General features: G+C 36.5%; 1 pseudogene; it reads right to left on the bottom strand.

The window, feature by feature from the left end:
• Positions 1-441: 441 nt before the first annotated feature.
• Positions 442-18,914, bottom strand: LOC120105485 (annotated as a pseudogene).
• Positions 18,915-26,726: the final 7,812 nt, after the last annotated feature.

Here is a 26,726-nt window from a genome sequence, read left to right as displayed (position 1 = left end):
GCGAGGGTGTGTGATTCATTATTATGAAAAAGAATGAAAAATACGAAAGATCTATCCATTCTCTTCTCCACATTAACTCTCTCTCTCTGCACACGCGCTCGTTGGTTGAATCATTCGTTCTTGCACAGGTGCATACACATACAAACTCTCTATTGAGATGCTTAACCCTGGTTCCCTCTTGGCCCTATTTTCCGTTTTTCAAGATACAATTGACAGGCAAAGGTCGTTAATTGGGTTGGTTGGATAGTTAAAACTTCTAAATCCAAATAGAATTAAATGAGTTGGAGACAGATTATTTATTTCAAGCTGATCATAAACACAGTGAGGTTGAGGCCGGAGATTTTTGACCGTTAACGAATCTGACCTGATCTGACCCACCGCTGCTCCTACTTCCAGAACTACTTTTAATTTGCTTGACCAGAATAAATTATAGAACCGATATTTCAAATTACCGTGTAAATCTGTGATAGATTATGGTGCATTCAGTAATCAAATTTTATAATGTACACAAGCTTGCATTATCAGTTTGATTAATAGAAAAACTGGAAAGCCACTGCTTTCTTGCTCCCTGTTTGAAATATACACTCATAGTCGCATAGACTTGCCTTCATACATACCGAGCCTGTCTGTAGAGAATGGAACAACAGCATGCGACTGATGCAGATTGCATGCAGATCCGTGAAGGCAGCATCCTCGAAACTTTGCTCAATGGCACAGTGGGGAAATTGAGTAATGTTTAATCACCATTTGCCATGATGTCAGTCTGAAAGCCTAAATGCAGCATTGAGCCAGCAAGTCCAATATATACTGTACTCCGAGGGAGATGGAGAATGCTATAACTTCGAGCGTTGTCTCCAAGGGTATCCACCTTCAAAAGCTTGTTCCAGTACATCTTCAATGCGCTTAACAAGCAAATCTGTTAAAAATTCGAATAAATGATGTCAGCCTGGAGAATTTGTCATGTTCTTCCAGGTAAAGAGGTCATAGTTGTGTGTAAACTAGCTATGCTAGAACATAAGCACTATTAACCAATTCAACGCTTGTAATTGGAAGAAGGAATGAAAAAAAATTTGCTATTAATAAGCCTTGTGGTGGTGGCCTAGGCAATATGATGTTCTAGTTTGACATTGCATTAGCCATCTCTATGTTTAAACTTGCACTCATTGAGAGGAAAGCATTTCCATGTTGGCAATAACACTATATCCAAAGGTGCATACGCGCGTATAATTAGCCTACTCTGTTAGCATTTAAAGCATAGAACATATACGCTCAAGTAACAGATGAGCCAATACAAAGATAACAGTTTTGATGTATGAAGATCTGCATGATAGGGCATGCAACGAGCGCAAACCTACATCTAATGTCTTTCCTTGGTAAAATTTGAAGTTGTCAATTGCACATGGCATACCTCTCAGCCGTACAAACATCTAAGGCAGTTTATGAATTGAAGTCTATAGGAACGGTCGAACAGACAACTGCATTATCATCCAAACTTCGAGAAGGGATCCCATAGATTGCAAGGCGTCCAGAAAATGTGATCCAGATTTCCACCTTGCACCAGCATGATGCTAATAAGTTTTGCAGGACCACCCTATTATTGATTGTCACAACACTCACCAACCAGCTGCAATTAACCCATTATGTCTCTACGAGAAGAAGATGAAGATGAGGTAAGGACTGTTGCTAACAACCCCTAGGTCACTTGCCAAAGCAAGAAGCAACTACACTTCAGCTCCTCTCAGGTTGCCCTCATCTATGACTTTCAAAATATCCTACACCAGGATGGGAGAGAGGTCTCAAGCAGTAAGTGCTGAACAGGAGTTCCAATCGCTCAGACTTGCAGACGTCCTCTACCAAACTTAGTTCATATCAAGTGAGTTCATATCATGTAAGGCTGCCCTCAGTCTCACATTCACTAAGCTCTCAAATGACTGTCCCTGAAAATCCAGTTCAGCACACTCCAAGATAGCCACTCCCTCCTAAAACCATTGAAACTCTCATGCAAGTATTTCAATTCCTAGGGTTGAAGGGAGATCTTCAATGACATTTATGCATGTTGGCGGTATTCTAGATACCTGACTATCTATTCAATCCAGCTTCATAATAAAACTGTCCAACCTAATAAAATTATATAATTACTACTTACTTTATTTTGATTAGCTTGTTCCTGATAATTTATCCAGACTAAACGGAAAAACATGTTTTTTTGTGATATTTCCTTAATTTCTATGGATGCATGAATGATGTATATGTGTTTCATGAATTATTCTAGAAATATTCTGAACTTCATTGGATTTACCTTTTCTCTGTTTTTGAATTTTCTATCAACTTTTCCCGAACTTCCTTATCTAAGACTAACACTTGTGAGAAACTCATCTACCCCAGATATATTTCCTAATCTTTGAACATGATTATGTGCAAACCTGTGACCCCAAAAGTTGATAGCTGGTAAGATCAATCTTCACTCATTCAGAGAACCTTTTTCTTTTTATTTCTCTCTCTTTTTCCAGTTCTGGGTGCCCTGTGCTGGATTGTATATTATAAACATACATGGCATACCAAATCAGGGAGACCCCACACATAAAAGGGACCCTTCCAATAACTGAAATATGCTCAGGATAGAGAGTATGCAAATGCAAGTCTTTTAGGAAGGGAAAAAGGTAGGGATTACATGCTATAAAGATATAGCTCACATCATGGAAATAACATGGAACATTAGTTTAAGCAAGTGAAGACATGAAGAAACTACCATGTTTTTTTAGTTATTATCGCCCAAAAGGACTAAGGGTGTCTACTTAATTATCAGCCCGTGAAGATTCTTTATGTAGATCAATGTTAGGTAGGGAGTTAAATTAGAAAATTTCTTTATGTAATCCATCAAGCACTTGTTACTTTGCCATCCACCTGATAATACATCTATCTTCATGCATTAACATGTTCTTTCATAATGAATAGGTTGTCCAATGCTTTAAGTTCTCTTGCAACAATAGCCCAATGCAGGATATCCCATTATAGGCCTGTTTGGTGTTGCTTCTTCCTTATGAAGGAAAAGTCAGAAGCTAGGTTTTCTAACTTCTCTTAGAAGCACTTTTTTTGGCTTTTTTCCTTGTAGAAGCACTTCTCAGATAATGGTACCAAACATTTATTTATTCAGACATGCTTTCTTGCTTTAGAAATCACAAAAGCATTTTTGTTAAGCAAACCAAGCACGCCCTATGAATCTTTCCACAAACACGGCTTACTCATTAGACCTACAAAACTTATCTTGCCTAGGACTCAAGTATGACAAGCATGTAATTGATGGGATTCCTCCATGAGATGCCACCTTATCAGAATCCTCCAATAAAAACAAAAACTGAGAGAAAGATACCTAAGATTCTCGTGAACTACTTATATGATGATATGCAACAACCAGATGAGGTATTGATCATATGAAAACAACCTCTGAGTCCCTCCCAACATTTTCAAGTAATTAACTTCTTGCTACCACCATGAGCAAAGAATCCTTGTGTTTCAGTCTTCATCCATTCTTTTTCCAACACATCTCCAATCACTCCCTAAGTCACCAAGTTCTCTTTTGAATTTCCACCTCTTCTCCTGCCCCTTCTCTTAAGCAACAGTCTTTTAATGAGCTCATCTATAACCTTAATAGCCATCATGCGGATATAACATTTCAAGATATTTGCACATGCAATGGCACCACTTTGTGAATAATATGTGAAAAGGAGTAACATATTTATTTAGAAAGGTGAGTTCAAGCAATAGATAACCTTCAAGGTTAAATAATTACCTCTATGCCAGCAAGAATGGCTGATGGTACCTCAACTAAGTCTTTCAAATTGCGTTCAGGCAAAATTACTCTCTTGATTCCATATCGATGTGCCGCAAGACCTTAAGGTTCAAATAAGTAACAATTAGAAGATTCATTTTTTATACAAAATGCCATCGAATAAATAGTAAATTAGAAACAAATGTTTGGATTTTCTTTATACTACTACATGATTTCATGCAAGGTTCGCCGTCTCGGTACTGGATCTCGTTCCAGTACCATCCTATTATAGTGTCAGCACGCCGTACAATATGAGACGGCACAACGTACCAAGTATTAGTACAATACGAGATAGCATGCTAGTTCCGGTACCATTATGGTACGGTACATTCAGTACGGAATAGTACCGACCGGTACAGTAAACTTTGATTTCATGAACTAATAGGGTAAAAAAGACAAATAAAACAGCTAGTAGCTACCTTGTCTTTGATACCACCAACAGGTAATACAAGGCCCCTAAGAGTCATCTCTCCAGTCATTGCAGTATCAACTCTGACTTTTCTTTGACTGAACAATGATACTAGTGATGTTACCAAAGTAACTCCTGCTGATGGTCCATCCTTCGGCACTGCACCAGCAGGAAAGTGTATATGAATATCCCGATTCTCCAGTAAATTGATCTCATCAGCAGCTGACAACTTCAGATCTGCTGCTCGTGCTCTCACCTGAGGAAACCAAGAACAAGAAGCTATTAAGCTTAAGATAAAAACCTGGCACATCCATCAGAACTTTTAAAGCCCAATCAAAGGGTTTTCAAAAGATATTGATGCATTCCACAAGGAATTAAAGAAATAAAGTCTTGATCAGAAGGGAAAAGGTTAAGGCAGTCCCCTTCCATCCTTCACAGGTAATGTCCAGAATGTTACACATGTAAAATTATTTCCCAGTGCACTGATCAACAGAAGTACAAGGTGATCAGTAACAATGTAGCTGGATGATATCAAAACTCTTAGCATGCAAAAATTTTCTTGCTTGATTGGCCTTTATTAGAGAGAGAGAGGACAGGGGGGATGCGTTACAGGGAAAACAAATGTACACTATATATCCCCCTACCGTGGAGCTGACTGAAAAATACAATTGGTGTTTATATTTATTGCCTACACAGAAAGCTAATATGATAATTAAAATTTGATTTCATTAGCTTTCTAGTGTTAAAGTAAAACTCTATGAAGACTTGCCAGTGATATATGGTGTGGCCATGTAGTCACTTTCTATTCACATGCTTGCCAACTAGACAATTAAAGAACAATAGTTTATTGAGACCTAGCTTCCCTATTCTAATATAAGACGAGAGGACTTATTTCCCAAATGTAACATATGTTTGACAATTAGTTTCGGTGGAAGAAAAGGAGAGCTCTTATACTAGAGGCGTCAATTATACACTACATAAGCAGAATGAACAAAAAAATGTGTTTTGAATATGTAGAATTTAAGAGAACTAGGAATTTTTTAAATTTAAGAATCCGTTACAAGAGATTCAGAAAGGGAAACAAGAGAGTATGATTATAAATCTGATTTTTTTTCTCATGTGCATGATGCAGATAAGAGAACCGAACACGTAATGTATTAATAAATCAAGTCCTGACATTCGTATACAACTCAAGTTAGCAAAATGGGGATGCTTTTCTCAGGAAAACCTTTTTTGTTTATTCATTTTATCATTGCACATCTGACCATTAGTTTTAGCAGGAGAAAAGGTACATTACATCAATCATGCAGTAAACATAGTAGATTTCAAGTTAAATAATTTTTTATTAATTGTTTATGTAGAATTATGTAAGCATGCAAGACTCTGGTTTAAGACACTTAGCTAGGAAACAGGAAAAGACATTTACAGAACTATCATCATTTTGTGTGTTTGGTGCAGAGAAAAACCAAACACATAATAAATTACTAAGTATATTAGTATAACTTACGATCAGCACAATGAGGATGCTGTTTTCATGACATCCTTTTTGTCCATACATGTTAAGAAGTAGCACCTTAATCTGTTTGTCATGTATCCTGGGAACTTGGTCTTTGTGATTTTAAGCTAATCATAGAAAACTGGATACATGACAAACAAATTTGCCACATTGAACAAGACAAGGCATTAGCATACATTACGAGATGTACTGCTAAAGGAATGAGTTACAAAAAGTACCCATGTGAGAGCTATTTGTGCTGATTCTTTAATAACATCTCCTAGTTGTCCAGTGAGATGCAAATCACCCTTCCCCACCATTGCCGTGGCTTCAACAAATTGAACCTCTCCACCAAAGGATGTCCAGACGAGTCCAACTGATATACCCGGAGTTGCTACACGTTCTGCAGTTTCTCTGTCATCAAACCTAGGAGGCTGCAATTCCCAGATTAATGATGTGTAAATGAATATTTGTTTTGACAAAATTGAATAAATTCAGAGGCAGAAAGATAAAATTTCTAAGAAGTAGCCTCAAACTTCAAAAACAAAACTACCTACCCCAAGCACTTTTTCCAGCATAGCCTCATCTACAAGCAGGACAGAGGTACTTGAAAAAGCATTTGATATCTCCTGCCCATTAACACCCATAGGAAAAACTTCCATCTCAACTTCAGCACCATCTGCAAGTCTTGTGTCCAGTATTGAACTTGTCATTGGGTGCACATCTCTGCTAATTTGAACTGCACAGTCTTGCTCAGCAACCTTGACAGCTGCAGCACGAGCTAAGGCAGCTAAGTTTCTTTCAAGATTCCTCACACCAGCTTCTCTAGTATATCTCTGAATTATAATTTTCACCATCGCCTACTCACAGAGATTGTTAAGACAGATGAATCATGATAATGCTACAAATGAAAGAAAAGGTCATAAAATCGCCAGCACAGAAATTAATTGCTCACATATAGACAAAGGATAACAAAATTGCAGAACTATCAAGCACCGCAGACTATCTTAGGAAAATGAAAATGATGTGGAATTAAAAAAGAAAAGATCTTAAACATTCCAGCATTGGTGCTATGACATCAATTAAATTGAGGATGTGTCAGTATTAAGGAATTAGCGGACAAAAAAATCGATCCATACAGCCCGACTCCAGTACACAGGATATAGTAGGATTTGTTGTTGGTTAATGGTAATCCAAGGACATGCTTGTTTTCAGACATCATGGACAATCAAGGAGAAATTGATCCATGAAGCTAATTGTGGCCCAAGCATTTAACTAGCAGACAACATAAAGAAATGCAGGCTATTCTATAGCAGGAAGTGTTTTATTTCACCTCCTTAAATCCCAATGAATTACAGTTATGAACGTTATGAACTTACATATACACAGATGAATATTTCCTATTATCTCCTACTTTCTCATTTATAAAGTTAAGAAATGAGCTGGATATTGTTAAAAAAACCCATATCAGTATTCTAGAAAGACTACAGCTGACTAAAACTGTCATCCACACTTACCAACCTTTCTCTTCAGCTATCTTCCACATTCCAAAACACATACAAGAATTTATATCTAACTTCCCTTGAAAAGTCTTAGCTGAAGGAGTAAGCTTGAAGGTATTTGCAAGCAACAGGCAGCAAGAATAGGTGTCAGAGTACACATAGACTGGAAGATTAATACCTACCTCAAGCTATGAACTTTTATCACATTTGGAACAGGGAAAAGATAAACACATAATCTTCTTTATCTTCTTTCCTCAATCATTTAGTCTTCTAACTTAATTAAGTATTGCTAATTTAAGTTCTATGAAGAATATGAAAATGATTAGGCAGGAGTTCTGCTTATAAACCTTGTTAACAGCATGTTATAAGAAATTTTATTATATCAGAAAAGAACAAAAGAATTCGAAAAGCATTCATCAAGTTTTAGCTTAATAATGAAAAGGCTCTGCATGTGCAGGCTGTCAAATAACAAAGGTTATTTAGTAACGAGATCAATACCTCAGGGATTTGAAGGAATTCGGAGCTCAATCCATGCTGATCTAGAACTCGTGGCATAAGATGCTTCATTGCTATTTTTAACTTTTCTTCAGGTGTATAGCCAGGAAGCTCAATGACTTCCATTCGATCCAACAGTGGTGGGGGAATAGGTTGAATCCTATTTGCAGTTGCAACAAAAATTACGTTTGATAGGTCGAATGGAACATTCAAATAGCTGATGATCATAATTTAAGGAACACTGGCATAATCAGATGAGATTCTAATCATTATGCTGACTTCAAATAAAAATCCAATTTCTTCCAAAAAAATTGTTGCTTCTCGTAAACATCAACCTTAGACAGTTATTGACAATTTCCTAAAACAACATACAGCATTTTATGGAAAATCCATCATCAATATGAAAGCAAGTGACAGATATAATGTATTCCGACAACCACTGAGCTGCAAACTATAAAGAGTTGCAGTGCCCACATGAAACTTGAAAAAAAAAAATTAAAAAAAATAAAAAACAGAGACTAACTAGTTCGGGACATGAAACTAAACACAAACAACCAAACAACAAATTGTTCTAGCATTTATGCATGTTTAATGCACCCTATAGTTCTCACTTGGTACTCTGAGGGCAATTTTCTGCATGTGGGGCTTTGAATAGTTTGGTTCCAGAAAAAAGTTTTGACTGCAATTACCGTGCACAACAAGGACTATAAAATCTCGCATAACAAAAAAATGTGTTTGGGCAGAATCATTGACCATGAGAATAACAAGCATGTTTTAGTCGTATAAGCATAACGATGATCGTATGAACAACTCCTAAAAGCCCAAAATAGAAAGGATACTGGTCATTGAATGTTTTGTTCTGTTCTGGATCAAGAACTTCCAATAATGCTGATGCTGGATCTCCACGAACATCAGAACCTGTCTTGTCAATTTCATCAAGAAGCATAACTGGATTGTTAACAGCCACTCTCTGCAATTAAAGGAACACGAGAAGAACACACGTCAATGGAAACAGCCAGCAAATGGTTTCAAAATGGAGGTTCCATGATAAAGAATGCAAAAGATTACCATGATTATCAAACTGATAGTTTTATGTTAATGCATTGAAATTTCCCAGTAAAATAAAACAAACAAGCATGACTGTTAAACCTTAGGAAATGAAGCAGAAGTTTGCTTGAGATGGGAACCTCATGTGCCAATCAATCACATGACAAGTAAGTGTCAGGCTTGGGCTTTCTGTGTCAAAACTGAGTCTTTTAGCTCATTTTAGTTTTTTTAACATAGAATTAGTTTTAGGAGCAAGGTTCAACAAACTGATACCAGGGATCATGTTAGCCAGCAACCGATTCGTTATGGTATCGGTACGTACCATATGTGTATCAAAACCAGGGGATGGAGAGGGAGAAGGGGGGGGAGCGATCAGCTCGCCTAGGCCATGAACAATGCCTCCCTCAAGAGGGCAGTGAGATCCTCAAATTCAAGGTCCCAAACCCTCAATCCCACCTAGAAAGATCCTCGAATCCAAGCTTTTTATGTTTCTTGATCTCAGATCTAAAGGCTTGGTTGTTTTTTGGTGCAAATAATCATTAATCAGGAGATGAGGAGGTCAAGGGGCTTTAGATTCATGACCTTCAGGAAGGAGCAATCGGTAAGGGATGCTTCCTGGAACCGAGGGGGAGGGGGCAGAGATAGAGAGAGAAGAGGGAGAGAGTGAGAGAGAGAGATCAGCTCATCTGGGCCACAGATAGTGCCTTTCTTGAGAGGGCTGTTAGATCCTCAAATCCAAGGTCCTGATCACTCAATTCAACCTAGAAAGATCCTTGATTGCAATCTTGTTGTGTTTCTTGATCTCAGATCTAATGGTTTGGTTGTGTTTCAGTATAAATCATCATCAATTGGGAGATGTGGAGGTTGAGGGCTTTGAGTTCGTGATCTTCATGAATGAGCACTCAATGAGGGATGCCATCGAGGGGATGAATAGGCAAAAACTGGATATAGAGGAGCATCACCCTCGACAAGGCCTAGTGCTGAGGTAGTAGCAGCGGATTCCATAGTGGCAATCACCATGAGAGTGGCGGTAGTCGAAAAACTAGAGGAGGCGAGGACAGCGGGTGAGAGAGGAAAGTGGTGGGAGATGAGCCAAAATCTTTGAGAGACGGCGGAGAGTCGAGATGACGGAAAGCTTGAGAGAGGACGTGAAATAGAGATCAACCAACCAAATCATAAAAAGCTCCAAGCCGAACCAAAGGGTCATTTTGTCCCAATAACCAACCGGTTTGGGTTGGTACACCCCGAACTAGAGAGTTCGGGACAGTTCCGCTATCACTGTTTAGGAGTCTTTTAGGTTCAATAATTTTTTTTACACAATATAAGTTTTAATAGGTTAAGGAATACCTGCCTACAACTTAGAAGGCGATTCTCAGATTTGATTATCTTTAAAATAATCGGAAGTGGGAAATTGTGTATTCATGCTTTTGTCTAAAAATATGTATTTTACGATATAACCCAATAATGGAGGAGTACATCCATAAAAATCTCTATGCTTCACATCTCCTTTTTACCAGCCATGTGCATATGCATTTTGTATAATATATCTATATATCTATCTGTAAATTTTTGGGTTTCTTTAAGTAATAAAGTATCTTAAATGTCAATATGTTTCTGTATATAGTAATAGCCAAGATATAAAATCTATGAAACATCTATCATCAATAATGCCAAAACACTAGCACAAATTACGCATAGGAGAAGTATATCTTGTAGACATTATTGGTCCATCGAAATATAACTCTATATGGACCTTAAGATAACACTATGTCTCATAAAGATATACCTAAAGATTCTTTTATTATATGACCATCTCTTTTAGACATGTGAGTCAAAGGCAGCAAAGGTATACAAGGAAACAGATTTCTTTGAATTTTGTAGGATTTGATGATACAATTTATGACATCAGGGTTCCTCATTCAGAAAAAACCTTTGAGTGTTGATAGCCACAGGTGTTGATAGGTTTGCAACGCATGAGTTGTGCCCTTTGCCATTGTTGATCATTATTTTTTTATCCTTTATCTCCATCACCAAAATCAATATCATCATTATCACTATGATTACAATATCATCATTACACATATGCAAATGAAAGTTCAAACAAAATAAAGTAGTTTTAATTTATAATCTTAGAATATTTTGGTGCCATAAACTGAAAGGAAGGCAAGCAGCATGGATTTTGGCATTTCAACCAACTTAACTGGCCAGAAAATTTAACTATGAACTTAATTATATTGAAATAGCTAAGTAATAGGATATAGGACATTATAATAATGCCTGATATTGACAAATTATAGATTGCATTATTCTTCAATTATGCAACACATATGTAAGATCACATCTGTATTACAAATTTTGAGGGAATTTTTTAAAAAATACCAGAATCTAATTTAAAATGAAAAAACCATATCTAAACACACTAACTAAACATACAGATATAGTATCTCCTTAGAAAGTAATGCATTTAAAATGTTTTAAAAAAACGCAACAACAAGGTGGAACTTGATATGATCAGTTAGCAAGACAATCTTGATAAACTTATGATGTAGTAATGTTCCAGGGTGAACCTTTAGTCCATCAATAAGACGTCCTGGCATGCTTCCTATGTATGTCCTTCGATGACCTCTTATATCAGCCTCATCCTTGACACCACCAAGAGATATCCGGACAAACTTTCTGTTCAAAGCAGCTGCAATTGATGATGCCAATGATGTCTTTCCAACACCCGGTGGGCCAACAAAACAAAGCACTGGGCCTCGGGCATCAGGTTTAAGCTGCAGTACATTTGATTAATATCAGTTACAGTAGCAGATGCAATAACTACTATGAACATGCAAAAAAGAAAAATGCCATAGAAAAAGGCTAGGAATTCAACCTTGCGAACGGCTAAATATTCAATAATCCGCTGCTTAACTTTCACCAGACCATAATGATCATGATCAAGACGTTCCTTGGCAGCTCTGAGATCAAGTTCATGTTCTTCACTGACATTCTGCCAAGGAAGATCAGCAAGGAGTTCGAGGTACACACGTGAACTGCTATATCCAGGTTGCTGAGGCTGCATTTTTCTCAGTCGTCTACAAGCAGAAACTTAAGGTTAGAACTTAGAACATTAATAAATAATGCAATTAATGTCATTTTTTTAATTAAGATAGAACAATCTGTGTCATTTTGTTATGAAGATAGCAATAGCCACAACAAAATATTCTAGTGTTCGACGAAATGCAATTTCAGAGAATCTATCTGTCAGATGAATACACATGCGCGTGCGCACACAGAAATATAACTGATGTATGTCACCTATCACTCTGTATTTTGAAAATCAAAATCTTATCTTAAAATCATAACAAGTTTGGCTTAGGTCAAGTCATAGGAGCAGACTGCTAATCAAAGCAATTATAAGAACTGCTCCAGAAGCAAAAAAGACAAGTCAACTTTAGAGCTGCCAATGGTTTTGAGCCTCCAGAAATCAATCCAAACCTCGATCAGATAAGAAACAACCAATTAGACCATCTGACCTAGTGTTTAACTCTTGAAGTTTAGAATTAAGCAAGTCCCAACATCTGAATAATAAAATATGCAATTTCGATGTAAGTTAGAAAGTCTTAGATTTTAGGTTGTTTCTTCCTCTGTGTTTTAAATGATCTTCATAGTAACAAAAGATTAAGGTGTTCTCTGCCCAGCATTCTGACATGTCAGACCATCTATTTATAGATGTAAATAGATGGAATGGGGTGTTGAAAGAAAGGAGAGGATAAAGAGATTGTGCATAATGGAGCTCACAAAAGCCCTAATTTTGGGATACCTTATATTACAGTTACAATATCTATACCCCTCATCAACTAATTTCCTGCACCACATGAAAAACTCCAGCAATGCTAGCCTCCAATAGCATAGCATGGCATCCAAGCTTCCATGAGAGACAGTGAGAAAGGGTTACGAAGAATTCTATTCCTCAGATCGAGTCTTTAGTGTTGGTTGCAGAAATTAAGCCCAAGAGTATTCTAGTTATAGGAGACTGATGCAATCTAGAAGTCCTAGTGTTTTGTTTTCCCCCCAAGTTGAAGAACTCAGATGTGACAACATATGATTGTTTAAACACAATAACAAAAGCATTTCACCAGCATTCTACATATCTTACCGCAATTCTCGTTGTGCATGCTTCCAGATATTAGGAGGCATCCCTGCACTCTGCATTTTTCTTTCCAAAGCAGCTATATCATCCTCATCATCATCATTATCACCAAGTTCCTCTTTTATAGCCCTCATCTGAGGAGCGCCAAGATTGAACAAATAGATTTTATGTTGTAACATATAAAAATTTCCCAATGCGTTGTAAGCATAAAAGACATAAACAGAAGGAAGTCTCAGTTTAACATTATATCTAATATAAGGAGTCAAGAGTGCAACACTGGAAAATATGTTTTTCTTGTGCATAGCTGACACTTTCAACAATATCCAGAAAGAAGTCAGAAAGTGTGCCATGTAGAAAATTTATCTTTTTTATCAATAAATGAAATTAATATGGAGTTATCTGCTAGGCATAATGCTGTAATGAGCCAGCCTCTTGTCTTCGTCTTCAACCCTGAATGTCTGCTGATCAATTCTCTGCTCTTTATATAACAAATGTGTTCAAGTAGTCTGCAATCATAGTGAGCTCCCCTGAATGTGTCAGTTGCCTCTTTGTTCTCCATTTTGAACATTCATGTCAAAACTTTTCAAGCAAGTAGTATCTATTATTCTATACAACAAAAAGTTGAGGTGAAGTGATGGTGGTGGTTTCTGTTTTTTAAACATTTAATCAAGAACATAATTCTCAGTCTTGCATTATCTCATCTATGGATTTACCACCTATAACATCAAACTTTTAAAGTTTTCTACATTTTGTTCACTCTAGTTAGATGTCCTCCTTTGCTCCTGTTTTGGTTTTGGCAGCCCAGCCATCATTTGTCCAAACATCTCTCATGCATTATCAATGCCTTTCTAGCACACTGCTTGTCACACTCTGCTTGTTGAATCCAAATTGTGGGTCATAATATCCTAACAACCATGGCGCTACTCATATATGTTTCTTACAATTGAAGGGAAAGAACCAAAAAAAAATCTTATACAATTTCTTTTTCACACATTAAATCAGCTTAGGAGCCATTATTTGGCCAAGATTCTTCATTATAGTGCATCATTTCTGAAACAATCCGATTGCTATACGATACTATTTTCCTTGACCACCTTAACCAATATGGCATTCTTTAACCCCCAACCCCAACCTCAAACAAAAGAAAAAAGAGGGTGTCATTTGCATGAATGAGCTTCACCAAAGGCATGATAAGTTTGGAAAGAGAAGTAAAGCAATAAGAGTCTGCTTTTTGCACAGAACATACTAGTTTAGTCTGTTATATAATGCTAAGGCAGCATTCCTGCAGGCAGTGCAGTGGAACAAGTTTCAGGATGCTGAAAGTCCGATCCAGTAAGGTAAATATCTACAAACTTCTTGTTTCATATTTCATCAATGACTAAACGCTAAATCAGCAAAGAATGCACTATTAACCTATCATAAGCTATTGTAGGAAACAGACCTGTTGGGCGCAGAAGAAATTCTTTCTGTGATTTTGACAGTTGTCCCTCAACCTTCTGAGTTATTTTTTCTGCTACACGAATCGACTGTTCAGCAAATGAACAGATGTTAAATGCATAACATAATATTTGAGAAACAGGGAGCAATAAGACAAGAAAATACCAGTCCACTTTGATTCAATGTTACTGTATCATAAATAAGAGAACTTTTATGATAAGAAATCATATATAAGAGAGCAAGTTTAACCATCTTCACCTGTAAGTGCCTGTCCACTAATTCTGTGCCTTTGAGAGCCTAACTTTTAAGTCAATTGAATCTAACATAGATAACTGCTCCTCGAAACTTATTTCAAAACTAAGCAACAAATATATCTGCCAAGCCTATGCACAGGAACTGTCTCAAGAAGAACTTTTGTCCGACCAACAGTTTTTTGCTTCTGTAAGCAGTAATTAGAAAGCACATATCACCACATGTAAACGATAATTGACAAAATAATAGAGAAAAATTATAGATTGCATTTGGACAAGGCAGCTTGCCCCATTTGGAAACTCAAAATGGTAGGCACAATCTAGAGTATTATTGCTATATTTTAAAAACTCAATTAGAAAGCAATACCAAAAACTGGGAGCATGGTATATATTGCTGGTATGCATAACTGAAAACAACCTGAAAGAAGATGCAGAATATACTAGGCAAACCTAGAACTGTAGGTTTCAAAAATTGATGGAGTAGCTCGGATGAGCAACTAAACAATAAGTGTTCAAATTAAGTCCTTGTTAATCATTCGAGTCACTTAGTTATTAACCTCAACCTTCCCCATATGTTTTAACATTTAGCATCAAGCTTTTAAAGAAAACTACATGATATTGAGAAAGAACATTTAAAACTCAAAGTTTCACCTGCTCGAGAACAGAAATTAGCTGTCCATAGCAGTTAGCTTTAAATTGGCGAGATAACAAAATAAGATCTGGGTCTTGTTCTGCTTGCTCCAACTCTAGCAAAAGCAAAAGAAGATGAAATGTTTCATTCAGAACTTGCTTTGTGGAAAAATGTTAAGAACAGATGGCAAAAGAAATATCAACAGCGATGATCACAATTTCACTTAAGAGCTTTTTATGGTCCCCCATCAAGATTTTGCATCGCCAAATTATATTGGCTAGCTCAATTTAATACACCAATGAGTTAAAACATCGACTAGGAACTATGTTCATATAAGAAAAATAACAGGTCACTTCACTAAGAAGAAGAAGAAGAAGAAGAGAAAAATTGATCTGGAGACAAGATATTTGGGCAAAAAAATATAGATTTTGTGCTACTAAAGAGTGCCATACATGTTTGCACATCTTCTTTTAGGCTGTACATTAAATGGAAATAGCTCTGTGACACATAATTTCTACAAAATTTATAGAAAATAAAACTCAAATCCTCTCTGGTGTAGTTATAACATTAATTTCCATGTGTTTAATAGCGCAAGTCCTTCAGTGAAAAAATAGGTTTTCACATGACCACCAAAAGAAGTAATCTTAGTTCTTAGTAGCTACTAATCTATATACTATTACACACAACCCAAAAGATGTATCGTAATTTGTTTATAGTTACAACTTTATTTTTCTTTCCCTTCCTACTACTGATCCAAGAGTGCTTTCCATCTCTAAGCTGCAATCCCTTCAATACGTAACTAAAAAGTTTAAAGTTCTTGTATAGTTGTATTTAAAAACTTAGTGGCTAAACGGTTGACTGTTTATTTTATGCCACTGAAAACAATTTAAATTACCCCAAATGCTTGAAACATATCTCCGAAATGTTGTATCCCTCAGTTTGTGAATTTGGAGAACCAGAATGAAATATAACTAGAGAAGAGAGAATGAAATATGAAAAGGTGCAAAATAAAATCTTACCAACTTTTGTCATGTCAAGACGTGAGACACGTGCAATATAATATTCTCTTGCACTGAAGTTCTTGAACACTAAACCTACACAATCCTTCAAGAAAACTATGTATGTAACCCTTCCACTTGGTTTTCTCCACTCCTCTAGAGAGGTGTAAAGCTCTAGCAGCAACACCCCTGGAAATGAACAGCAAGTTAAATTGAGTGTCATAGGCTTCACATTAAGTCCACCATGCTGTTTGAGTAAATGTAAGAGATAAAATTACTTCTTATTATTGCAGTGCCCAATTAAGTTACCTTCTGTATTTTTTTATGAAAATAAACATTCATAAAACCAACTGCATGTGTAGATCAAACCAAACAGGAGAACGGATTTCCAGCACTATGCTGGCAGGCTAGAAAAGATATAAGTAATTTCTCCCTTTTTGTGTTGATGCTGGTTTTCACGCTTTTGTTTTTTCTGCCTTCTTTGCAAATTTCATGTTTCTAACCCGAACATCTAATATACATATAACTTAATCCCGTTGAATAATGGAGACTTAGAAGGTAACATTTTCATGAACCAATTTCTCCTGGTAGTCAATTCTAATGCTCTCATGGCACTGCAGATGATCGGTTTGCAGTGCACTGGTCACAAGCTTAGTTCAACCTCCCTAATCCACTCCATAACATAGCTCATCAATATACTACCAAAAACTTAATTTATCCTATCCATCACCTTTATGCTTGGCAGATTACTATTCTTATACTTTCCCAATCATTTTGATATTCCTTGTCTTGGTGCAGGAACACACAAGAACCAAAAGATTGCACCGGTGTATGGGGTGCATGCCTCTCAGAATGACAAGGCATTTTTGTCACAGTGCTAATGGTTCAATTGGTTTTACCTCACCTTATATGAAAATTATAGTGATAAAAAGAATCACATAGAGAAAAAAACACTGTTAGCAGACCCTACCTGTTGTGCCAGTGAATCAACTCTTGCTGGTTCTTTCCATCCTGCTTCTGAGAATCCCCCAATACATCAGCTGGACCTTTCAGACTCCGCTCTCCAGAATCATTACCCACACCTTCATCAAGATAAGCATCTTTCACTCAAAATTTTCATTCTCGATGCACATTATCCAAAAAAGGGAAAGAAAATACATTCAAAATCACCTGGAGATAACATCGAACCCACTGTCGCCGCCTCAGAGTCCCTGAACAGGAAGCAACACCGATCAGACCCTTCTCTTCCCTCTGCCACAGTTCTTGCTCCACCAGCTTCACGCTGCAGTGGGTACCACCGATAAAACATCCCACAAACAATAAAACAAAACAAGTACCAAAAAAATTCAGAGCTCTCAATCAGCATCAAATTCATATACAAATTTACAAGAGGAGAATGGCAATTATAGCCCTCAGACATCTACTAGTCATATCAAAACAGACCCCAGAAATCAAAAAATCCTAACTTCATCAATTCTGTTGTCAAGAATCATGAGCTGATTAAAATCTCATTCCAAGAAGCGAACTTTTTTCAAGAAAATGATTGAAAAACAGTGAAATTTCAAAAAAAATTAGGGTTTCGAGAACAGACAAAGGAATCTAGAAATAGCAATTCGGACAAAACCATAGAATTGACCGATTTATCACCTGCTGGGAGAAGTGCACCGGATTCGGATGATGGGCCCCCGGCAAGAGGACCTTGTTCCTGAAAGGGAGAATCCCCAGGCGACCCGGGAGCTCTACCCAATTCCGCCATCTCCTCGACTCTAAGGAGAGAACGGATGGGGTTTAAAAGGGGGCGGGGTGGGGGTGGGGGAGGGGGAGGGGGAGAGCGAGGGACAAGGTTTGACGCCGTTTTGTAATCATTAATAAATTAATTGGGAAGCTATCTTCGCCGACTGGTGGACCCGGATCCCGTCACCGCGCGCCTCGGCCGTCCGATTATCGGATAAGGGAGGCAACGCCCCGCCTGAATGGACGACGGCGCTCTGCGTCGCACACCCGACGTATGCCCGCGCCGCGGGCCGGGTCTTCTCAAGTCCTCCCTCGCGGGCCCCCACAATCATATGCTGTCACGTTGCACATTAGCACAGTTTCTCCACGTCCCACAGTGCGACACTGTCACCGCCTATCCACGAAGCACGATGCTTTTATTTGGGCAGCGATGAAAGTCCTTTTCTCTCGACGAACGATTTCCGTTTGCGTGGCGGTGGGACTGCGCATCCTTTTCACACGGGCGTAATTTTACTCGGGGCGCTCTTCAGGTCCACACGGACGTGCCTTTGCCACGTGGATCGGGATGATTGGTAGGAATAACGGGAACCACGACTGTGTTTGGTGTCATTTCCCAGGAACTCGTGCGTGGGCGCGGACGGGGGGCCCTGAAATTTTTTCCTTCGCCGGGTCGTGCGAGACGGCTCGCGTCTCTTTCTCGCCGACGACCCGAGGATCAGAATAACCATGAGCGTTGATTTTGGAGCGACACGGTAAAATTACGAGGAAACTAGGGCGGGATAATTGGGATATCAGCCGTTTGATTGAGATCGTCCGGCTGAAGAGGTACCAAGGGAGGGAGGACGTGTAGGTACCCCACCGCATGATGGCGGTCCGTGTGAACGGACGGTACTGTGGAACACGGCAGCGTGACGTGAAATGACAGGGTGTCTTCATCTCCGTGTCCGGCATCGGCACGTTGTGATCCAAAGAAGCTGGTTGGTTTCAATGTTATGACGAAGTAATTGCCTATCATTGGTAAACCACCGGCACAAAATTTTCTTGGTTCTTACGTCTCCCAACGCTGCAACAAAATTTAAATAAAAAAAAAAAAATTAGACCTGCCACTTCGACCGAGTTCATATTATATTTTTTTTGCACGGAAAAATAATTGATCTTTTTTTTATATTTTATATTAATCATCAAGCACTCCAACATTTTTTCTTCATATGTAAAGTAGATGTTACAAAAAATATATATATTTTTGCATGAAAGATGCAATTCAAATCTCTTCCAACTATTGGACAAACTGGAAATTTAATAAAACCCAAGCTAGTCCAAGTTTAGGATTTGGCCATCTTTTTCAAAGCTAAGTTAGCGACGTCTAGATATATGATGACGACCATTCATGTATTGTGCAATAGTCATAATTCGAATCGGACACGCATTGTGTAGATAAGCTTTATTTGTTTCATTAGAAGAATGGTTTGTCTACCCAACAAAAGAAAAAAAATGGAATATTGAAATAAAAATTGACCTTCTAAAATAGAAGCCAAGCGACCGATTGCATAAGAATCTAAAAAATAACTATAGTATCTATTCATAATCGAGCATTGATCTCGAGGATCCCCATGACAAATGTGGACATTATAATATTTTGGTTAACTTCACGGCTTAAGATGTTGCTAGACAACCCAAAAGCAGGAAACAACCTGCTAAAGACAATGCGAATTAGGTGGGTTGGAATGCCTGCAGTCAATGGGGTGCCGGTGGGGGTGGCTCCTCTTCCAACACCCTTAAACCAGTCTTCAATCACCAACTTTCATGAAGACTCCCATTGGAATATAAGTCTGAGGTACAAACATCAACAAGTTTTATGACTAAATGCAAATGTTGTTGGATCAAAATCAGATTTCTATAGGTAATTCAAAGAAAGTTGATACTTTAAGGTTAGGAGTTGTTGGCTTCAATGAAGAAATGTAAGAAGGGATAACAATTAATTATTTTGTTAGCTGCGTTCTTTCTTGTTTTCTTGGTAAATCGGATAAATTAAACCAAATGAGTAGAAGTACATCCATGGAAATTAGAAAACAAAATATCTAATAGTAGGATGGGTAGATGTGTCTTGGAATTTTATAATGTTGATCTTGTATGATTGGCCACATGAGGTACCATCTAGTCAGCTACACTATTGGCTTTTCTATACATATGAGTAACCTCAAATATGAACAATGAATGTAATAATTGCTAGCAATCTAGGAGAAGAGGATGAAGTATGATTTCAACGGGTAATCGATCAAAAATCTATCCAATAATTGTCTGGAGATCTTCCTCTAAACAAATATTAGTCGCTTGCAATGTTTGAGTAGGATAAGACTGCCCTTCTCATGCAACACACAATTTCGCCGCTGAAATAGTTGTCATATATCCTAATTAGAGCTGATCATGAGCTGGGTCTCGGGCTTAAACTCTATTCATTTTTAATCGGGTTTCAAGTCGAGCCTATGTAATTAATATTTTCTGTGCCCAAGCCCAACCCATTATTAGCTTTAATCCTAACACCACCTGCAACCACGAAAATATTGCTAGCACTTCTAATGATAACGCCTGCTTCATGAAGAGCACCTCTCGCCTCCTATACATTACCATCAAAATTGACCTTGAGGAGAATAGGAGGATGGTAGCTCCCAAGTAAAGTAAAAGACTTATGAGGAATCAGAAGCTACCTGAGAACAACCATAGATTTCCCCGACTCTCAAAGAACCCTCTGAAGAAATATTATGGAGGAATTCATGATCTTATGTAAAAGCTTTTAACAAAATCAATAGAGCATTCTATCTCAAACCTCAAATATATGTTCCTTCCATGCATGCCAGCTATATATGATAAGCAATCCAACAAATAAAAACAGCTTAGAGTATCTCACATTCGAAGAAGATCGTTCTCTAATAATCTAAAGATAAAGAAAGAAATGTCAACGAGAAGTCCAGAACTAGGACCATTCTCCATGCCAGTGCTGCCATATGATATTGAAATATAACATGCGGAATAGACTCTTCTACCTCAGAACATAAATCACAATAACTTACGTGAAATCAATGCTGAAGCATAATTTCTTTACGAGGTTACTGAAAGAAAAAAAAAAACGTTCAATAAAAAGAGGACAACCGTTCTTGTGCTAAGATATTTGAAGTTTCAGGAATCCATGAGATTTCTAATTACGTGTATCCAATGAGACTCACTACCTAGTCTGTTATCATATTTGCTTTTTTTTTCTACTTTTCAGTGGATGTTTCAAGATGGAATACTTTCCCAGCCTCTTGTGCAATCGCATTGCCTCCATTTGAAGTGTATATTACACAACATGACGATAAACACATGATTCCACTGCTTTTATAGTGTTCATCCATGTCATAGCTAATCCATTATTCTAAGCTTCACAGAATGACAGCTATTCCCTTTTTCCTACCCATTGTTTTTAAAAGATTGGGTTGGAAGAGATGTTGGCTGTTGCACTTCAATATTCTTGTGGAAAGGATGTGGCATGATTTGTATGAAGTGCATTTGGCTAAATCAAAATTGAGTCTAAAGCTACTTCAGAACTCCTAGCATCCTATGCTTCCTCCACAGATATATTCCCTCTATATTTAATCAAGTTGGTGGCCATGAAGGCCAACGTTAGTGCAGAGGGGCCAAGGTGGGCTTTGTCCGTGACCGCCATGAATACGACGCACGGGCAGTTTAATAGCTTGGTTTCAAAGTTCAAACCCAGCCTACGCGGCATTTCTTGGATCTTATGAGCAGTTTTTCTGTTATTACTTATTATAGGAAGACTACCAACGCATGCCAAATCAGATGGGATACTAGCATATTTATGCCTATATTTATTTTGTTTCACAAATATAGATATAAATATGAATGTTAGCCGGATGCAAAAATTTATATCTATATTTGTTTTAAATGGATACAAATACAAATCGGATACCGAAAGTATAGATATAAATACGGATATAAATCAGATAATTGAACTTTATAACCACAGAATCAAAAATATTACTAAATGGGTAATAAATTAAGTTAATAAAATGTTGATATGGTCATTTATTTTTCTTAAAAATTTACGAGCGTCATATAAAATTAAATAGGGTTATATATGAAATTGAATATTCAGATATCCAAAATGGCTAATTGGAAGGTATTATTTAGGTTTCTTGATTCTATATAAATATCTAAGATCTACCCAGCGAATAACTAATGTCAAACTAAACACATGCTCGCACGGATCCTCACATACTCCTTCCGTTTAAATTCTAACCATAACTGTCTTTATAAACATATTTTGAGCCTAAATCTCTTGGTATAATAAATAAAAACTTTATCAGCCTAGGACAATGAATGAGTTGGATAACAATCTTGGCTCAAACAAAGACCATTAGCTATTAGGCATTATTATCTTCAGAAAATTTTGTAAGAAAACTCCTCAATTCATTTTTCCAAAAATTAATTACTTTTTTTCTAGGGTAAAAATAACCTATATCTAACTGCAAGTGGTTCCTTGTTGTATGTCATATTGGTGCCACTCACCGAATTGAAAGCAGCATAGGAGGGGTTGGTTTATGCTATCATTGTTTTGTGGGCTGATAACATAATCCTAAAAAGGGATTTCAGAACAGTCATGTCATGAAACATGAGGGTATGAACCTTCTTTATTAGCTGATGCATAGAGACTCAAACTCCACCTAAAATATATCTATAGAGAGGTTAATAGTGCAGCCGATTGAATAACATCCTTCGTAGCCAAATATAGTAGATTGATGCTATCGGAGACATCAACTTCATTATCTAGAGGTTTCGAGACTTACTTGTGATTGATGCTAAAGGATGTATATATTCAAGGATCTTCAAAAGCAGCCGTTGAAAAGAAAAGAAAAAACAAAAAGATAACCTATATCAAATTTTAGCTGGCCATTACATGCTTATACGGCTACGCTCATGAACATTATTACCTACGTGCATGTAATGGGAACCTGGAACCTTCCGCAAACCAAAGGGACTTCAAAACATTATAGAAACGAGTGAATACTTGGTCATGATGTTCATATCTTGTAACAAATGTGGGCGCTTACCAAAGACAAAATATGGGCAAAAATTTTGTATCAATTTATAGCAAGAATTTGCGATTATTCTCTTATATAACATAGATATTCCTGTTTTCGCCATGGTCATCCAAGCAATCAACTCCACTCAAGTATTATTTGATGTGATATGCATTCCCTGAATGAAACACTAGTTAAGGGCAAGATTACACGACAATGAGAGAATTGTCGCAATCGGCCAGCTTAGTTGTGGACATATATTCGACATATGAGATTGCATCAAACATGGATCTTGCTAGAGATATGCGAAAAAACCGGGTGAACCGCGAATCCAACCTGTTCTATCTTCGGTTTGGTTTTTATCATTTTTTTAAAAAAATGAATTAGGTTTTGGTTTAAGTTTCAAAATGAAAAAATTCGGTTTGGTTTTGGTTTGAATTTTAGAAAATCGATTCAAACCAATCCGACCCGACCCAACCCATATATATCTGTATATATAAATTTTATTTTTTAAACTTTTTATATATATAATAATTTTTTTATATTTAAAATAAACTCAGTCTATTGATATTAAACTGATAAAGCGATCTAAACCAAACTGAATTTTTTGGATCAATTTCAAGCAGTTTAAATCAATTCAGTTTCGAGTTTAGCTCCAAACTGACCCGACCCGACTTCTGCCTACTAATTTCTAATATGGGTTTATCTATACATGCATGGTACGATATATCTGATTTACCAACATATAAAAAAAAAATGAATCTAACAATGGCTTGACACTCCACTCACCTCAACTTCCAACATTTGAGACACTCTCTGCGTCTCCTTATTTTCCGGTCAATATGTCGGGTATATATTTACATGGTCAGGTAGGGCCAGCATTCCTTGTTCAAGAAATGTTTTTAGCCTTGATTGAGGAAATAGTAGCCTTGATTGAGGAAATAGTTGGCTATCAATGACTCTTCAAGAAAGAACCGCATGTACATCTTATGTCAACGCGTGCGGTAGACTCTAAACCATGTTTCTAACTTTAGTCAAAGACGTGTATGATGATTTCTGAGTTTCACGTAGCTTGAAAACAAATTAGGGGCTATTGATGTATCTTATCATTCAAGGCCATGCAACCTCCTCTCAGAGTCCATCTATATAATCTTAAGGAAGCCAATCATTTCCTAGTTCTGAACTTATTTATTATTATTATTATTATTATTATTTTGATAATCTTGGAGGTCAACGACCACGTCAAGTGCAACAACTCCTTCTGAATGAAATTATTTGACATACATTACGCTCCATGGTAGACTCTGGCCAGCTTTAAAAGCATATATTTCATTTTTTTTTTTAATTTTAGAGTCCATTATGAGTTTTGTAACTTCAAGGCTTATATCAAATAGATTGTATAATATGCAAGCTTCAATATATACCCAATTGATAGACACCATATAGGCTAAGCAGCCAGCTTATCATCCAATCAGTAAACAGAAGTAATAGAACCATTGTACCCAAAAAAAAAAAAAAAAAAAAAAATCTACGTAAGTCTTTTTTTCTAAAATCAACTTAAGGGAGGTTCAATTGAAAAAAATAAAAACAAAACTTTTGCCTATTGACGTATATAAAAGTAACAAAATAAAAAGTTTTATAGTTCCCTCTCTCTTCATCTTTCTCTCTTCCTTCCAAAGTACAAAAGCTTTTTGAGAGAAAAACTAGAAATCTTTTTTTTCTTAATTTTTTAAATTAAGATTCAAAAATAAACCATGACTAATAGTATATTGAAGAAAAGATCGGTTTGGCATCCTAATTCTACTAATTCTAAAATTTTAGTTAATTGGAGCAAATTCTTTAGCCCATGCCATCATGAGGAAGTTGAGGTGAAAGCATATATGGATTAGGTTAGTCAAAAGTAGGAGGGGCAAGGAAGCAGATCTTGAAATATTTCTATATTGACCTTTATTTTATAAGAGGAGAGAAAGATGAAATGTAAAGCCTTTATACATTTTTTTTCCTTTTTGATTTTTCCTTGGTAAGATCTAGATGAGGGACATAAATGGTTTTTATTAATATTTTTACAGCCCATATCTCTATGGCCACTTCTATCTTGTAAGATAGTTGCCTAGTCCACATATTAGGTAAATAGGATAAGTGTTTCCTATATGATCTACTTATATGATTCATAACTAATATTCAAAATAAAATATAAAATATAGCTTGCAAAAAACAAAGCTTACCATATATGCTATTTTGAAATCATGGTTCTCCTCTAGGTAAAGAACTATGCCTTGTAACTTTTCTCTCAAAATTATGACTTGAAACTTTCCACCATGAATTTTATTTTTCTTAATTTTTTAAAATATTGAAGCATATGGAACAATCCTACCTAGTTACAAATAAAAGGTTATGATTTTAACCACCTTAAGAAAATTTTAAAGTTGAAGGCTTATAAACTAGCTCAAACATTAACTACATTAGTAAACAAATTTGAAGGATATTTTTTGAAAAAATTTAAAGAACAAATATAAATTTTCTACTTTTTATAATAATTGATTGGGAACTAAAATAATATATTGTTCAAGTTTCAATCTAGATGTGATATATGGCCCCAATCTCCTTTCTGTATTGGTGTCATCTGACAATAATTTATGAGCATTCATGACTTTTCCTCATCACATCCTTATTTTTTTGCCACTTCTTGTTATCATCATAATCAATGAGTGTGTGATACCTCTGGCCTGCTCTCTCCAAAGATTATCAATCCCTCACTAGCCTTTGCATCCAGCTAGTCTTATCCAAACCTCCCTCTATTAGCTAATAGTCCTTCATATGCTTTTTAATTTAGCTAGTAATCCTTGATGCCGTTTTCACCACAACAATTCCACCAATCAATGCCTTCCAACTTCATGCTCCATCTCTATCATTATCTACTTCAAATGTTATCATCACTGGTGTGTGTATACAACTATATTTTGGAGAACGGCAATGCGTTTATAGAGGCACTTATGATGATTATGATAGAGGTAATCAAATATGAAATAAGAAGGAATTTTTGATGCCCATCAATTATGCTCATAGGAAGAAGACAAAAACATAGAGATATTAGTTTCATTCATAGTCATGCATATGGTTTAGATATCGTTCAAAGTTAATAAAATTAAACTCAAACTTATCATATTACATAGCATGTAGATGACTCAGAAAAAAAATAGGATACTCAGCAGAATTTCTTGGGTTTCATTATTTCAAGAACTTTAATACGGTGCACCAAATATTTCTCTAAAAAAGAATATGTTTGTGGTATTAATGATGCCTAACTCAAATTTGTTTCAAAAATTGTAACTAATAAATACGTACCCAACAAACACAAGTATTAGTTTGTCACTTTTTAACTTATAAATGCACACCGAATGGCTTGTAGCCCTAATTGTTAAGTAGTTGTTGACAATGGAAAAAGTATGAATGAAAACAATATATATATATATATATATATATATATATATATATATATATATATATATATATATATATATATTCAAATGCATCATTTGTCATCGATTTTATATCATTCTTATCATAAATCTAACATTCTTGTTAGCAAATTATAATTGTTTCTCCTATATATTAGTGTAGAGAACTCTCCATAGAATATAAGCATGCAACATGATAGGAAAATAATGATTACAAGATTACTTGTCAT

Source organism: Phoenix dactylifera, unplaced genomic scaffold (genome assembly GCF_009389715.1).
Source record: "Phoenix dactylifera cultivar Barhee BC4 unplaced genomic scaffold, palm_55x_up_171113_PBpolish2nd_filt_p 000298F, whole genome shotgun sequence".
Lineage (NCBI taxonomy): Eukaryota > Viridiplantae > Streptophyta > Magnoliopsida > Arecales > Arecaceae > Phoenix > Phoenix dactylifera.
This window is presented reverse-complemented; position numbering and strand designations above follow the sequence as displayed.